This window comes from Rhodnius prolixus, unplaced genomic scaffold, assembly GCF_049639745.1.
Source record: "Rhodnius prolixus isolate KJV_2025 unplaced genomic scaffold, Rpr scaffold_1, whole genome shotgun sequence".
Classification (NCBI taxonomy): domain Eukaryota; kingdom Metazoa; phylum Arthropoda; class Insecta; order Hemiptera; family Reduviidae; genus Rhodnius; species Rhodnius prolixus.
The window spans coordinates 25,035,150-25,050,684 of record NW_027411581.1 but is presented as its reverse complement, the minus strand read 5'-3'; the positions used below and the strand labels follow the sequence as shown (position 1 = coordinate 25,050,684).

At 34.4% G+C, this 15,535-nt stretch overlaps 1 long non-coding RNA gene across 1 annotated transcript; it reads right to left on the bottom strand.

Annotated features, from left to right (window-relative positions):
* Nucleotides 1-2,458: 2,458 nt before the first annotated feature.
* On the bottom strand, nucleotides 2,459-14,027 carry LOC141458122 (uncharacterized). Its single transcript, XR_012460750.1, has 3 exons — nucleotides 13,360-14,027; nucleotides 6,550-7,424; nucleotides 2,459-6,482 (listed from the first exon to the last, which is right to left on the bottom strand). It is a non-coding gene; the product is annotated as an uncharacterized lncRNA (long non-coding RNA).
* Between the last annotated feature and the right edge of the window lie 1,508 nt (nucleotides 14,028-15,535).

The following is a 15,535-nucleotide window of genomic DNA, read 5'->3' as shown; positions in this document are numbered from 1 at the left end:
ATCACTTTTATTCAAAATTCCTCATCAGAATAGGCCTTTTTAAAGGTCTTGCGAAGATTTAACTGTTATGCTTATAAGTACTGTTTTATTCCAGCGAATGTATGTGACATTATAGTCTAATAAGACTCTGTAAAAGTTCCAACTTTTAAGACAACTGCATAATTTAAAGTATTGTAGACAAGTTGGATAGGTGATTATACCAGATATTTTAGTTTTTTTGGATAAGAAAGCGTAGAGAGTGACATTTTGTACTTTTAGAGATGATACACTTATTCTTCTTCCTCTGGCTCTACGGTCCTCGAAGGACCTTGGCCTCCTCTAACACCTTTCCCCACTCCTCTCTTACTAAGGCAACTCTCCTCCATGTTCTCACTCCCAAACTCCGAACATCTTCCTCTACATCATCCAGCCACCTAATCCTCGGCCTTCCTCTTTTTCTCGCCCCCCCTGGGTGTCCATTCATTATCTTCCTGGGAATTCGGGAATCTTCCATTCTTACCAAATGGCCTAGCCATCTCAATCTTCCCCTCTTAATGAAACCTACCAAATCCTGCTCCTGGTACAGCTTTCTTATTTCTTCGTTTTTCCTGATTCTGTACCTTTCCCCTTCTTTCACGGGGCTAAAAATTTTCCTCAGAATCTTCCTCTCCCAGGAATTAATCAATTTTCCATCCTCCTTGGTCAACACCCACGTTTCACTGGCATACGTAACCACTGGCCTCAATATGCTTTTATAGAATGTAGCGAATGTATGTGACATTATGGTCTAATAAGACTCTGTAAAAGTTCCAACTTTTAAGACAAACTGCATAATAACTTAAAGTATCGTAGACAAGTTGGATAGGTGATTATACCAGATATTTTAGTTTTTTTGGATAAGAAAGCGTAGAGAGTGACATTTTGTACTTTTAGAGATGATACACTTCTTCTTCTTCCTCTGGCTCTACGGTCCTCGAAGGGGATGATACACTGCTGTTCAATTACTTGTGTTTCCTTTATTGTATACTTACAAGGCGCTAATTCTCATCAAACATCTTTGTGTGGAATATAAAAACAAAAAATACTAATTTAGGGGAAGAACTACCCAATGGATCCACTCACTGCCACTTATTGAAAGAAGATCAAGAAACCACTGATGCTTGAGTCGACGGTAAGGGTTGTCTGGGATGGTTCAGGAAGAGAGGTTTCTGACTAAGGGATATTCAAGGGCTAAGGTAATGTTAAAAATTTCTTACGTGAAGAACAAGCATCACTGTTATTAAATACTTCAAGTCGCTCTTGGTAAGACAAAATATGCAGCCAGACGGCACACGACATTCAGAAAAACCAATTCCTTGTTTTCAACCTATTCATACGTTAGTAATACTTTCTGTTTTGGTAAAAGACAATCTAATGATGATAAGCTTTGGTGAATTGCAAGAAGGGAGTTCCAAGCTGATTCATAGTCGTGTTACCATAAAATACTCTTCAACTCTCAGTTCAACCGCTATCGGGAAAAATCTGTTCAGAGGTCCGCAGTGCCTCTATTATAATATAATATTACATTATATTTTATTATAATTATTTATACAGAAAGTTGGCAGGCATGTATATCTAGAACAGTGGCGAGAGATGTACCCTCTGTCGGTATTAGCCACTAGTAGCAGCAATGTCGTCTGGTAGTTCTTGTAATAGTGTGCAGTTGTACTGTGTTAATTGCAAGTCTGTTGCATTGCAAGCTTCTGTAACCTTTGTCTGGTGACTTTGCACAAGTGCTATAAGAATATTGCCTATTAATTAGTCTTTACCCCAAAGAAGATGCTCTCCTCATCTTTTTATTCCTCCTACAGCATCAGGCGTGGAGCGAATCATATCATAACATCATAATCATATTTATCATCCCACAGTATAACAAATATTGAGTGAATATCGCTCTCAACTAAAATAAATTACAGTTAAACAGATAAAAGCAAACGGTTAGAAATATTTCACAATTAATCCGTTAGGCAAGATCTAATTTTACGCACGGAAGTAACTTATATAACAATTATTTACTATTAATGAATGCAGGATGTATGCCGTTATGTGGAAATTTTGTTTTTTACGTTTCTACCAGGAGTTACAGAATGTACGCATAAAAATGTTTTATTATTTGTTAGCTTTTTATTCTTAGACATTTATTTTAATGTTGTAAGCCATGTTTTGAAACAATTTTCTAATGTACTGTAACAATCTGTCTCCTGAACACACATTGCCTGGCCGTCTGTCAATGTGATGTCAAATTACAGTGATCGTATCTATCTCTTTTTTTTAAACACAAAAAAGTAAATAAATAAATCAAAAGTAGGTGCTAAAGGACAGCTGTACACACACATGCAAACCACTCTGTATAGATTTAAAATTGAAATTTCATTCAGTGTATTGTGGTGGCCGTTAAATTTAAGTGTCAGATTGATTACCTACTTGGTGATTCGTCTAGACTGCCATCCGAATTGGGACCCACGGCCACCAACCATTGTAAGGTATATTTCGGCGTACGGACATGTCGGCTGATCAGACTTGTAAAACAGTATGGTAGTGGATAAGAATCAGGAGCTGCAGAAAGAGAAAGAGTGAGTGGGTCTGCTCTTGCAGGTAGTCCAGTTCGGAGGACAGGACATTTCTCTTGCTGGCCGCCCAAGACTCCAGAAGGCCACGTGACTACCCTCTCGGCTGGCAGCTCTTGTTCCCTCTTCCTCAGCTCAACACATTATCAACATCCTTTTCTCTTTAAGACAAATACTTTTCGTGTCATGTACAATATGTTACGTCTGTCCCTTTCAAATGCGCGATACTTTACCTCAGGTTATTGTAAATAAACAAAAAAAAAAATAAGGTCATCATCGAGAAACGTTTCTCATAGTCCAGCCAAAATTTTAGGCCTAGCCGAACATTGAAGAATACTTTGTAGAAGGGAAAATAAGGATAACGCATTTCTACCTTTTTTTCACTTTCACTTTTTCGTAAAAAGGATTATTGTGATGTCAGCGAGGTCCTGTAACATTCAAATGCTTTTCAGTTTTGGAAAGATTTGATAGAGAATCAAATCTGATTCCTTCTCCGCATAAATAGCTCATCTGGATCTTGCTCTATATTCTTCTTTTTTATTTAAACAAATCACAAACGAGAACTTCATTGCCTGGCTGCTACTACTGTAAGGTTGACATTAGTGCACTTGATTGTGAAGATCAATAGCATAGAAATGCCATTTTTGTTTGGGACAATTCTTCTTTCACTTACTAAGAAGAGAAATTTATAGGATTATGTTATTTTATGTAGAATATGCATTGGGCATTTCTGTTTTGAAGCACCTTCAGTAAAAGACTTTTCAAAGTCAAGGTCAGAAGAAGACCCACAATATCGTAGAGTTATTTTGATAAGGACACATTCGGCTGCAACAGCCAACTGTCAGTCGGAGTAAATCTCAATTTCTCTTGAAAATAAAAAAAAAAAATCCACTAAGAGTGACTTTAAGTGACTGTGGAAATGTGGAAGAATCTTGAAGTAGACCTTGACAGCAAGAGTGCAGTGCAATAACATTCCTTTTTCCTTCGTTCTGAGAGAAAAACCAACATATTCAAGGAAACCAAACCATGATGTTCTTAAACACAGAGTCCTATAATAAATGTGACACTTCTTGATGTGATTTTTGATGCAATTCTTAAAAAAAAATAATTAAACAAAAAACATAGTTTAATTGCTAAAGTGGGAATATAAGATTGGCAATTTTGTTTCCTTGACTTTTGTGATTTGACTACCTGATCGTATCTATAAGGTTTAAAAGAGGAGTATATGTAGATATCTCTCTAGGACGTTGGATGAAGGGAGTGGTTGGCATCAAGGAGTGGTTATCCGCTTGTACCTGTTCGCCGCCCTACCTGGAGCTTCCACGATATTGGGGGATAATATACCTTATCGAGCGACTGTCAAGTTTCTTTTGATTTGGAGAAATCATCTCTAGAATATCTTCGAGATCATTGGTACGTTGGCATAACTCGGCTACCTCCGCTTTTCCTAGACTAGAGAACCTAGGAGTGCAGTGGAATGGATCTCATGAGCTAATCCAGATGTTTTAGGGAATAGTAGAACTTTGACATAGTATTCTTTACTGAAAAAATCGTCTCTTCTTTGGTAAAACAGAATGATACCTCTTGACCACAAAAAATAACGGCAGAGTATAAAATGTCCCCAAATTTTCGAAAATACTTTGAGAAGTTAATAGCGTACAAGTTGGAATAGTTGGAATAAAATATTACAGATTTGGAGTGCCGCGGGTAGAATAAAACCAACTTTTCGCTACATAAATCTTTACATTCATTTGAAGGAAGTAAATGTTAAATGACAACAAGAACTCTTTTTTATCGAAATAATCGAAGTAAGAAAAAGTGGAGAAAAAGTTTTACAGCAGATTTTTTCATTTGAAAAAAAAAATGGAATGAGAAATTGTAAAAAGCATAAAAATTGTTATTAAAAAATTACGTTAGGTTATATTTATTTCTTTCTAAACCCATAAACACTGACAATTTTCTAACATGGAATTGACAACGAAAGGACATTTGAAAAGCAAGAATAGAAAAGAAATTTCAAAATTTAACAATAGTTAAAATTGGCACAATTTTGTTAAGAAAACAATTAGGAAACAATTGTACCATTTTATTAGAACAATATGGCCTTATGGAGAGGTTAATACGTGAATAGAATTACAACCATAGGTCAAACCTAATCAATTATTCAAGGCTATCCATTGAGAAAGTGAGCACAATGTTCAGTTATTTTAAAAGTGAATTGTTGAAACGATAAAATATAAAATGATTAAGTTGTTATAACAATTGGCCAAAATTCGTCAATTTTTCAACATGATCATCTACAGTTTCCCTTATGTTTAGCTTATGCCGCCATTCTGGGCCGCTTGGATGCTCCTAATATCCGATGGTTATCATATTTATGCGCCCATAGATACTGTTATTATGGAAACCATATCCATAATAGAAGATCACCTAGCTTCTCTCCTCTTCCCCACCAATGGTATAATGGAAACCTCCTCCTACTGTGGTGCTTCATCGTCCTCAGTGTCTCTCAAAGATAGTTTACTGTGGTTCCGTGCCGATGGGACCAGGTGTATTCCAGAGCATTCCAACCCTCCTGTCGTCATTAACCTCGCGTGCGTCTTGACACTGACCGACTGTAAGGCCCATACTACCTTCATTTTTTGTTTTCTTAATTTTTTTTTCTCCAAACTAATTTTGACTGGCTCCGACTGCAAGAAATTCCTAAACATTTTTTTGTTCAAGTTATAAAAAAGGTTGCGAGACCAGCAAAATAGTTTTCTTTTTTTTTTTCTTTTTGTGCCCTTCAGGGTATAAAATGGATGCCACCAAAGTTGCAATTGAAAGAACAATCTAATAGTGACTATGTGATGGTAAAATTAAAATAAATCACTTTCAGATCTTGCACTTATATCAATTTATATAAACGAAAATCCGACACAAATCTGTGTCAACTGTGGGAGTTGATTGAAAAAAAGGCAAACCTTAACTACAATTCATGACTGTGCGTGCAAGATGTTACGTCTTTGATTTGACCTTCATATTGTTTGAGAAAGTGAGAGTGAAGACTAGGTGTAATTCTGATTTCGCAAAAACTTGAGGGATGACTTTTACAAACACCTACAGCCAAATGTGAAGAATCACTTCCTCAAATATTATAAAAAAGCAAAATACTGTGAAGTAAAAGACAAGTGCAAGGACCAACATTACGAATGTTCTTCAACCAATTGTTGCTTTAATTCTGTTATGATGCCAACAAAAAGCAAGTTCTTACATTATTCTCTCTTGATCTACTAGTAAAAGATACATTCCCTCCATCCAACGTCCCAGATGAATAATATAGGTATATACATTATATACAGGGTGACCCAAGCTATATGGATAACGACTTTTTCTCGGAAACTAAGATAGCTAGAAAAAAACTAAAAAATACGTGTTCCCTTAGTTTTTTGTTAGAAATCCAAATTTAATTTGTAAATTTTTTTCGGTGCTTCCAGAAGCGAGATACAGGCACCAACTTCATTTTTCCAAATGGGGAGGTGTGGTTTTTATTTCAAAAATAGATTCCTCTATATTTTTAGGAAAAGTTTACTTATACAGTTTTTTCTGTGAGCGATATTTTACAAGTTATGAATGAAAACATAATTCTTATAAGAAATTTCAAAATGATAATATTATAACGGTTTTTTGATTGAATAAGAAGAAAAGTACTGTTTTATTATACATTTTTACTGCTCATTAATATTACAGATCATGCTCGAAATGGCCTCCACCATTAGAGATGCATAGACATGCTCTTTCCTGCCAATTGTCCCTTACTGCCAAAGAAATAGATTCGGTTTTAACCGAGTTACAGGCATCTATTATTCTCTGCCTTAGTTCATCTACAGATGCAATCCCGGCTTGATTCTGATACACCTAGATTTAGAAATGCTTTTAGGTAAGCAGAAATAAGAAAAGAAAGAAAAAAGTTATGAATAATCACCTTGTTTTTCAGGTATCCCAAAGGAAATAGTCCATAGGTGTCAAATCCGGTGAACGAGGTGGTCACTGAATAGCCCCCTGTGTCGATATAACACGCCCATCAAATTTCCTAACGAGATATCTCTTTACATGCCCGATGGTGCTGTATCGACACGGAGGATGATTCAGTGGCCATCTAAAAGCATTTCTAAATCTAGGTGTATCAGAATCAAGCCGGGATTGCATCTGTAGATGAACTAAAGCAGAGAATAATAGATGCATGTAACTCGGTTATGAGTTATATGCTCCACCCACTTTTTTTTTAAAACGGCGGGAAATTTCGAAAAAATAAAAAACACGTATTTAATCCTTTCTAGTCTAGTTTATTTTCAGTGATAACCCCAATAACTTGAATACTTCTTTTAAATAATATACCTTAGGTCTCGGTAAGCAGTGTTGTTAAAGTTTCTTACTTCATTCTTTGGTATCATTATTATTATTACAGCCATAAGCAAACATCGGAAATAGTTGAATTTAATCACCGACAGATAGATGTATTAAAAGTTTTCCTCGCACAGACAGACATACCGACTGCAATAACAGATAACCATATAAAGTAAAAGTAATATATTTTATTTAAGCGTAAATTACATTAGCAGTAAATATATTATCAGTTAATCATCTGCCATTAGCTAGCAGTTTAATGGTGAGCTACTACTAACCCACGCTGCTATCTTACATCCAGTTGAAGGTGATGTGCGTCTCTAGCTATAGAACTGACATCAGAATGAACCACTCCTCAATGAAGTATGACATCATCACATAAACTTGCATCATGGTCAACAGTGTGTCAACAAGCAACAATCTGTTACATTCCTACTTTCTTCACAAAATGACCTAAAAAAAAATTGTTTAGATTCAATAAAGTAGTTTCTCCCACAAGTGAAAAAAACATTTAGCCTTTAGTGAGGTAACATCAATAGAAATGCTGTTTCAAATGGCCCAAACAAAAAACATAAATGAAAAAATCACGTAAAACTTATTTTTCTTTTCGTATCATCTTCATACAGAACAGATTCGAAGCTTGCACCCTTTCATGCCCATTCACCTAGCACGGTAAATTTCTTCTTCTACCTAGCGCGTGGAAACTTGGTCTTTCAATAATCTAGAAAGTAAAATTTATAACCTGCCCTGTATAAAATATATAGAAGAAGACATACATACTACAACAACTAATCGGTAGCTAAACTTTTCAGGTAGATCTGGAATATCGGCATTTGTTTTAATTTTTCAGCAATATTAGAAGAGTATCGCTGAGAACCCACATCAAATCTGACCCTCTAGTTCGTCTTCATACTAAAATTTCGAACAGTCGGATCGCCTGCTTGAAAGAGAAATTTCGAGTACTCAACAATTTACCCCTTTCTTTTATAAATTTAATAAAACTTTGGGTAAAACCTGCAATAGAAGTATTCCGATTACCGGTAAAAGGAGAGGAAACATCACTCGGCAGGTCTGCTGGTGGAATGGAGAACTAACGAATACAAGGAAAGAGGTAAATAAGAAAAGGAGAGTTTATCAGAAAATGAGAAGACAATTAAATTGTGAAAAAGCAAAGAAATAAAATTATGAAAGAAAGAAATACTAGGAAATGATTTCGCAAGCCAAATTAGGGTCATGGAGGGCGTACTGCAACTCATCCTTGGAATTTGGTTAAGGAACAAACTCATCATTACTAACTATCAGAAAGAGTTTCACAACTGATTTTAAAGAAGCAATGGAAGCTATATGGACAAACTTTTCCCAGTTCGATGACGTAGAAATAGAGGACAGTTTTCATCCATATATCAGCGAAGAGATAATGACAATATCAACCGAAAATGATCAAGAATTCTCATCGGATGAAGTTAGAAGGGTTATAAATAAATTTGCGTCGTAGAAAACACCCGGAGTCGATGTTATAACAAGGGAAATAATGATGAAAGTTGCTGTGAAGCGGCAATAGTTGTGGCTATTCATCCCATCCTGATCAAAATTGATGAGTTAATAAAGATGTAAAAGACAACAAAAATAGGTCACGACAGTGAGGAAGACTATGAACCACCAACTGACTGCTGGGAATTACATCCCATTAGACGAACTAAATATTGACAGCATCCATGGGAGTGACTATAATTATGAAATTTACACTGACGGAAGTAAGAGAAAGGACGGAGTAGGCTGTGCAGTTGTGGTGTTCAGCAACATGGATCTTCTGGAAACTTCGAAATACCGCCTGGGTACTAACTGTAGTAACAACGCAGACGAACGGTTAGCGGTGCTCAAAGCGGTGGAATGGTTTCTGGAGCACAGAATGCAGGAGTCAGACTGCACTGCTATAATCAAGGCTGAGAGCAAGAAACAAATAGATAGCATTAAGAACAAACACTGGCCACTTAGAGAACAGATCAGACATGCAATTCTCGCCACAGATAACACACTCAAACTGCAATGGACAGGAGCATACGTCAGGACTTTAAGCAATGAACTGGCTGACACTCTGGCTAAAGAAGCGACAACGCAACTAGGACTACAGACCTACTACCTAAAGCGTATGTGACAAACAAACTGAAAGCACTAGGCGTGGAAAAATGGGAAGAAGACTGGACGAACACGTTTAACGGCAGGGAGACACAGAAGTTCGTACCGACAGTAGAAGACGCAAACAAATGGGACAATTAACTATAAACTGACACAAGTACTGACCAGACATGGAAGAACTAGACACTACTTGCACAGGTTTCGCATCATTGACGGCAACAGCTGCCCTTGCGACAGTACTACAGATCAGACTTGGAACCACCTAATGTATGACTGCCCACTTCTGGACCGATACAGATATCATCTAATACAAGACGTTACGATAACAAGACACAACTGGCCCATCGAAAGATCATTACTTCTATCAAGAGACAAGTTACCATCATTAGACAAGTTCATAAACTCAATATCAATACACAATTTTTGACTAGACTTTTTTTTCTAACATTGTATACATTATGTATTCTATAAATATTATAAGTTTATATATTGTAAAGTAGTATGTATTATAAATGTATGCACATTGTGTATGATTGTATAAATATTATATACCACATATATAGATGTGAATTATCATGTATATTTAGTTTACTATTTATATAATGATTTGCATTTGTTCATAATAACATGTTGTATGAACAGTGGTACATGTTATGTGATATTGTAAATAAACTCCCTATCAGCAGGGGTATGTTGGTAGGGAAAAAATTACAAATTTCCTTTCAACAATCTAATATTAAACGCTGTGCAAATGATCAAGTACTAAAACAACAGATCCGTTGACAACAAGGCACCACAAAGGATCGTTTATTTTGCTTTTGATATGTTTTTTGAGGCCACTCTCCGTAGAAATCTAAATCCACTTGTTCATTTTTAATGAGAAATAAATATTTATAGGAAAGGAATATAAAAAAAAAAATTCAATTTTTCGTCCGAAAAAGACATTTAATTTGAACTGAACATTACTGATTATCTTTAAAGCAATAGATTTAAATCGGTAATGTCACAAAACCTTTTAAAAAATTAAAGATTTTTTTCCACTTGGCGTTTGCAATGTAGCTAGCAGCTTAGTAAATATTTTTAGCATATTCTCTAGCCATACTTCTAGAATTTCGTTTTATAAATTTGTAGAGTTACTCCAATACTTCTATTCTATTTGAAAACAAATCTTCAAAACCCAATTTGGGTTCAGGTCAAAGCATTTATCGATGATATCAAATTAAGCGAGTAACTGAATATATCGTAAATAAAGTAGAAAACCTAAAGTACACATTAGCTATATTTCTGAATTTAGCTGAAGTGTTTGTTAATTTTGACTCGCTGGACTGCTTTGCAAAATTACGTATACTTACGCTTTTATTTACATTATTCAAATCATATGATCCTTTTTACAAGACCTAACGTTCTGGGTAAGATTCAATAACATTTACAGTAATCGACGACAATTCTCGCGAGCCTGCCTCAGCGTGAAATAAGTTCTATACTCTTCAATTTCTACTCTTTGAAAAGCCCTAAACCTAGTATAACGATGTTAGCTACTTACGACACAACGTCATTAACAAAAGACGACAACTCCGACTTACAGAAATCAACAAACTGGTTACAATAGACTAGTTAAAAAATAATAATAATAATAATAATCATCATCATTTAAACCTATCAAAAAGTGAGCACAAATCTTCCTACGAAGAAGATTACGGAATGAAGATCTAAGATCCCTATAAACAACCGAGAAAGAATCAAAAGATCAAGGATTTATGCTAGCTCGACGTTACTCAACACAGAACTGCAATAATCATAACCCAACTGAGTTAGTTATAGCCACTTATTAACATAAAAACACTAACAATAAGGTGCAAGACATTACTAAAATCTATTCTGACATACCGCTGTCGAATTAAGATAACAGCTTGTAAACGACTGATCAAACAACTGAAGACATTTTAAAAAAATAATTCACTGAATGTTCCTTCGATCTCCAAAAACACACAAATTTATGTAACAGATTTTGTGTTTGCATTAAATAAAAATACAGTCTTCTAACAAAATACTTTAGTGTTTTTAAAACCGTTAAACATAAAAGAAACTGATATAATTTGGTAGCTTGGATAGCAGTGATAGACTCGCCGTTACGTAGTTACTTCTTCATGACAAGTTTAAGGTGATGCATTTGCAATTTCACGACTTGTTACTCATAACTAAGGAACGGATTTTTATGTATTTAAAAATGCCAAATATTTAATTAAAATATGCATTTATTTTCGTCAATTATGTGGATAATATGTGATTTTCTTAAAATATTTTCTGGAATATTTAAGTAAAATGGACATTTTTTTTTATGAAAATGGAATTTTTTTTGGGGGGGGGGAGTTAGTTATAATTATTTATAAAAGAAAAGAACATTTTTACAATTTATAATAATTTATTAGGAACAAAATAATTTGTTTTTACAAGTTATAATGATTTATACAACAAAGAACATTTTTACTATTTATAAAAAGATGTGTTAAATTTTCAATTTTGAAAACTTCTCTCTTCGAAATTGTTTGCAACCACATGAAATTTCAAATGTTGGAACGTAAAGTGACGACGATCTGGGCATAAGATGGACTTGTTACAACTAAAATCCTTTGAAATGAGGATTTTTAAGTTTGTGGAAAGGGATATCTGCTCTAACCAAAGCCCGACACAGATCTGTACTCAGAGTAGACTTACTTGATGATGGAGATGTAAGGAAGGCTTGATAGGACGTCCTCTCTTTCTTTCTGTTTTTATTCTCTATGTGCGATCCGGTGGCAATATGTTGGGTGACTTGGGAACGTTGAGAGCAAGAAACGCGCTTGTCACAAGCTGTGCAGTACAAAATGTCTCCATCACTTCGAAAAAGTTCTGCTGGAAACTCGCGAAGATATTTAACAACCAGTTGTTTGTTTGAGGCCGATGTTCGTCCAAAAAAAGAATACACTAAGTGACCGAACGAAATGAATTGGACACTTCAACGAACGAGCTGAAAGAACAGACAACGTCTGACAACTTCAAAGAACTAACAAGTGCCCGTCACTGTTTAGCAGGATTCTGTGTAAATCACAATAACCATTGTACCCACTGTGATTCACAGCCCTACAGTCTGTGGTTCACAGTTCCTGTCAACCACCTCCCAATTTTGAAAATATGCCCAAAATGAAAAATATGTACATATTTTGATTAAATATGTAGAAATATTTATTTATTTTAATCAAATATGTATAAATATGCGATAACATCCAAATATGTGGAAATATGTGAAATAAAAGTAGACTCAAACGGCTTAAAAAGTGTCAGTATGAATTCTTCTAGTTGAAAAACGTCTGTAAATTGCGTAGAAAAAAATATTTAAATACATACGAATCCGTCATAACATTAATGCAACAAAAAGCTTTAGAAATTAAACCCAAAATCAAATTCGGAAAACAAAAATAGATAATTTTGAACTTATAGTCAATTAAAAAGAAATGATTAAGGAATATATCAAAAAGGATTAGAAATAATACCAAAATACAATTTATGGAGCAAATGAATACTTAATTAATTTTGAACTTAAAGTTTATTAAACAGGAAAGATAAAAGAATACATTAAAAAGGTTTAGAAATCGATTCCAAAAATCAACATGGGGAAACAAAAATGCTACTTTCAACTAAAAAAATTTAAATAAAATTATCAATCTTAAATTAATAATTCGAAGTGATTCTGATTGGCTGTTACCATATAACCCGCCAGATTTAAATGTAAATATAAAATAAAGAAATGTTTGAATATGGCGGGTAATATGGTAACAGCCAATCAGAATCACTTCGAATTGGGCCACACCTCCGGGCGCTATTCTTGACATTTACCGACAACAAACGATTTGGGGAAAAAATAATGCTATTTTGGAACTACTAATCGATTAAAAATAAGGTATAAAAGAATCCGTAAAAAACATTCAGAAAGCAGATCCAAAAAAAAAAATAGGGAAAGGTAGAATGCTAATTTTAATATATGTAATAGAAATAAATAGAAGAAATTAAAGAATACTTTTAGGAGGTTTATTGGCCACTCTAACTACTTTTTGTAGTATTCAAAATTAAAGAATTAACCAACACTGAACGTAGTCAAGACAGCATTAATATTAATATGTAAGTGATAATACAGATGATAACATACTATTTTCATCCAATAATAATAAAAATATAATTGAAATTTAAAAATAAGTCATTGATACTAATGCCTTACCTTGTTTAAAAAATATCCAAGTCCATCAGCATCTCAATAGACCACCAGTCCAATACTTGACACTTTTTAAAATAATTCACAACACAATTCGCTCTAAAATTCAATATCGCTCGCTAAGAATAACTTAAACACAGTTTATAAAATAATAATTCACTTTAACACTCACTAATATTCACTTAAAATCACGTTAACATAAGACACCATTAACAAGTTAAAGATGGCTGCCGGTAACAGGCTAGGCAGTAAATTAAGGTTATCTATGCAGATACTTTTGTGATTTTTTTTATATGCCATTCATATCTACCAAAATAAAATGAAATTGGTTACTTTTATTAGATAATTTTAAGGTTAAAAAAAAAAATTAAGTTTTGTGGGAGTTTACACCAGATTTTGCTTTATTTGCATTGATTTAATAAAATCTTCTTTGGTATTTTAAAGTCCATTTTAAAATTAATCGATGAAATGAAATTCCTATTCACTAATTAAATTTTATTTTTGTGATTATGAATGAAAATAAATGTAGAAAATGTTGGTCACTCTGCTTAGATAACCTTAATTTACCAGCTGATCTGCCTGGCGAGTAATTTTGTAAAGCAATCCAGCGTGTCAAAATTTTCAAGTACATCCGCTAAATCAAGAAATATAGCTGCTGTGTACTTTCTGTTTTCTACTTTATCCACTTACTCGCTACTCGCTGATTGATAAATGCTTGGGACTTGAACCCAAATTGGTGAGATGGTAGTTTATGTGGGATGGGGTAATGTTTTTTGTACTTGATAATTTATTAATAATGTTGGTGGTATAAATTTATATTTGTGTGAGAGAATGATGTCGAGTTCTCACTCATAGTTTCATAATCTGTCAGGTGTCTGTGAGCGACTAGTTTAGGATGGTAGGAGTCGTGATCTCCTGATAAGATAAACTTTGATCCTAACTACCGGGGTGTTCCAGAAATGGCTGGGGTCTCTCATCACGGCTCAGTACATTTGACAATTAGCTACATCATACGTTCTGCTAACAGCAAACAATTTGCGAGACATTTGTAGTAAATGATACAATGAATAAAATCTATTATTTGATGACCGTCTGCATAATTTGATGCTTCATTATATTATTCATTATGGTGTGCAGATTTTTGGAAGATTTGATTTTGCAACAGGAAATGGCCAAAGTCGTCAGCTGATTTAATTGTAACTCAGTGGACCCACTTAAGGTATACTGAAAGAAGTTAAGTCCCATTAAAAAAAAAAAAATCTTACAAACCGTCGGTCTTATAAATTAGAATAAATAATGCTGTGAAGCCATAAATATAACGGCAAAACTGTCAAAAGTTTTAGAAAAAAAAAAACGTAGCCATAAAAAGTTAAACCTTATCACAAATTATTGCTAAAACAAAAGTATAAAACATAAAAAACAGCTATGAGGTGTTAGCTAACCACGAGCTCACTTAGGTGTACGTTGTTTAGTCACTCAAACACTCCTTTAATAATTTTCTAGGCACTGTTAAATGTTCCACGTGACTCTTTATCCACTAAAGAGTTCCAACAATAAATTACAAAACCTAGATTTATAAATCCTTGTACTGGCTAGGACACAATTCACACGCTAACGCGTTATGGTAGACAGGTGTAGTCTTAAGCCAAATACGGACCTTGCGTCTCTCCACTGACACGTTCAACACAACAAATAACCCGCGTGAGACCGTTAGCATAGCGACGGTTAAGATTCCTTCACTAAAGTTGCTGTTGGTAATCTTGCGTTTAAAGTACATATAATCATTTAAGGAAGGTTATTACACTATAATTGTAATTTACTTTTTTTGGAATCTTTATTATTCTTTTAATTTCTTCTTGAGAGCAAAAGTATTTTAAATTTACTACAATGAGCTTGATGCCAAAATTTTTAAAAGAAAGCTCATAAAATATTTATGAGATTTTCCCAAAAGTTTTCACAATTAACTAAGTTCATAAAATTAAATTGGTAAAAATGTCTGCCCTTTTGTACGCAGATTACTAAATTCGACAAATATTGAACGTAAAATGATCTGTCGAAAGGCACCGAGCTGACAGTTGTTTGTGATGGAGGAGCAGAGGATGGAGTGTCAGAAGAGGTCTCATAACGAGGTGATTGATAAGGGGGCGGAGGCTGTGGCGGCGATTGGGACGATTGTTGATGA